We start from the raw sequence: 2,117 nt of genomic DNA, 5'->3' as shown, positions 1-2,117 counted from the left end.
ATAATAGTATATTATCATTTGTTTTGTAATTAGAATTCATAAATATTATTTGTTAAATATCAACATTTGGATTGAAGGGAGCTAACTATATCTATAAAGACTTTTTACTTCTTAATACCAAAACAACTTCTACATTTAGTTAACAGTCTCTAGTAATTAATTGTAAATACAAAAAAAAAAAAAGCCAAAATCACCACACAAAAAAAAGTAAATATGAATATGTAAAGTTTTTCCAAGTAAATTAGTTTAGCTAGCAATAACTTTAGCACAAGGTAATAGACCCACTATCGAATACATATGGCTGCAATAGTTCAAGCTAGCAAGAGCTTTGATTCTAAACCACTGTCCACTAAGCCCCATAATACAAAGACTAAGAATTCAAACTCCTATCTCATTAGTTACATGTCCTTGTCAAGATAGAAAACCTGCAATTAATTAAGTTAACATTTTTTACAATCCTTATAATCCAATATAAAGATTCAAAAGTATAGACAGAAGTTCATTAATTTCACAAGTCTATTAAGATGACGAGTTGCTTCATTCACAGGATTGATATAATTGGAATTACACTGGAATTTGTAAAGCATCCATTCGTGGTAATTCTTCCCTCGTAGTCCTCCCAAATTTCTTCCTGATATAGATGAAGTACTACGTCAAACTATAAAAACTAGTGGAAAGAACACGAGTACATATTCATGCTAATCTAACTGTGAATCAACAACCATATAAATTATAATAATAAACCTCCATGATTAACCTTAATAGATGTGAACATCCAATGTGACAACAAAAGTGCAAGCATGCATACATTAATAAATATAATATGCATAGTAGTAATAATAAGTGTGAAAAACAATAGCATAGAGAACTATCATAATACTCATCCAAAAGTAAAGTTAATCCTTTTAGATGTCAAATAACATACTGATAATGGAAATTAGATAATACCTGCTTAGCTTGTATTGAGAAAGTTGGGAAACATATGACTCAAGATCTAGTGGACCCGCAACTCTCTCAAGATCTAATTGCCAAATTCGTGCAACACCAACTGAACCTGCTGTCACAAAGTCACCATTTTGTAAGAACTATGCATCCCAAACACAACCAGGATGCTCTAAACATTAACATAGACTCCATCTACAACATTAAAAATGATTTCCCATGTAAATAATATTTAAAAGATTTAGAGTTATTCATTTCTTCCATCAATTGTCGGCGGTGCCTTATTTTTCAACACATAAACTACAACGATATTGATCAGCCACGTGCACCACTTGCAGAAACATTCCATCTGCAGAATTTGACCATAAAAAATCCCAAATGAGGAATACAAAATGAAAATTCTCTAATATTATAAAAAGTCCCAAATTCATAAGAAAAATGAAATGCTACTTCAAAAAGATATAAGCCGACCTGATGGATCTTGCATAGCTCATTGAAAAAGTCTTGTTGAACTCATCGTTTGGTCCCTCATCGAAATACTGAGCAGGGAAAGTTGAAGAAAGCGACTCCACAAGGTTTTGAGATGAACCCACTTGAGACAGAGAGGAAACCGCGGTGTGGAGGCGGACCAGCAGTTAAGAAAAACAGAGAAAGAGGAGAGACGGAAAGGAAACCGCGCTGTGGAGGTGGACAGCAGTTCGGAACAATGGAGAAAGAGGAGAGGAAACGGAGAAAGAGTAGAGATGGGTCGAAAACTTGTCATTAGGAACCGCCATTGTGAAAGAGATGCCGTCGTTTCAAATGGAAGTGAGGAAAGGATAAGGGTTTCAGGGTAGGCGGAGAGACAGCCACAAGTGCAAAAACATGGCTTAGGTTTTATAAGCTTTGCTTATATAGGGGAATGAGATGGCTTTAGGGTTTCTAGAAAAATAATTAGTGGGCTTTAGGCATCTATAAGTGGACCTGTCATTTGAATCCAATCCAATTTAAGTTCTTTAGTTTATTTTTAATTTTTGATAAGTATTTCTTTTTTTATTCAATTTGTTACTTAATACCTAGTTTTAGTTAAGCTGTATGTATGTTATAGATATAGTTAAATTAAAATTCAAAAGTACGGTTTAAAATTCAAGTAGAAATATAGTTATGGTGTAAATTTTTAAAAAAATTAAAGTAGA

The 2,117-nt window shown here is 33.1% G+C and overlaps 1 long non-coding RNA gene across 1 annotated transcript; it reads right to left on the bottom strand.

Moving 5' to 3' along the window:
• Positions 1–214: 214 nt before the first annotated feature.
• On the bottom strand, positions 215–1,854 carry LOC136223762 (uncharacterized). The gene is made up of 3 exons (XR_010686126.1): positions 1,414–1,854; positions 949–1,291; positions 215–631 (listed from the first exon to the last, which is right to left on the bottom strand). It is a non-coding gene; the product is annotated as an uncharacterized lncRNA (long non-coding RNA).
• Between the last annotated feature and the right edge of the window lie 263 nt (positions 1,855–2,117).

Source organism: Euphorbia lathyris, chromosome 3 (assembly GCF_963576675.1).
Source record: "Euphorbia lathyris chromosome 3, ddEupLath1.1, whole genome shotgun sequence".
In the NCBI taxonomy this organism is placed as follows: domain Eukaryota; kingdom Viridiplantae; phylum Streptophyta; class Magnoliopsida; order Malpighiales; family Euphorbiaceae; genus Euphorbia; species Euphorbia lathyris.
Note: the sequence above shows the minus strand (reverse complement) of the source record. Positions and strands in the feature narration are given on the sequence as shown.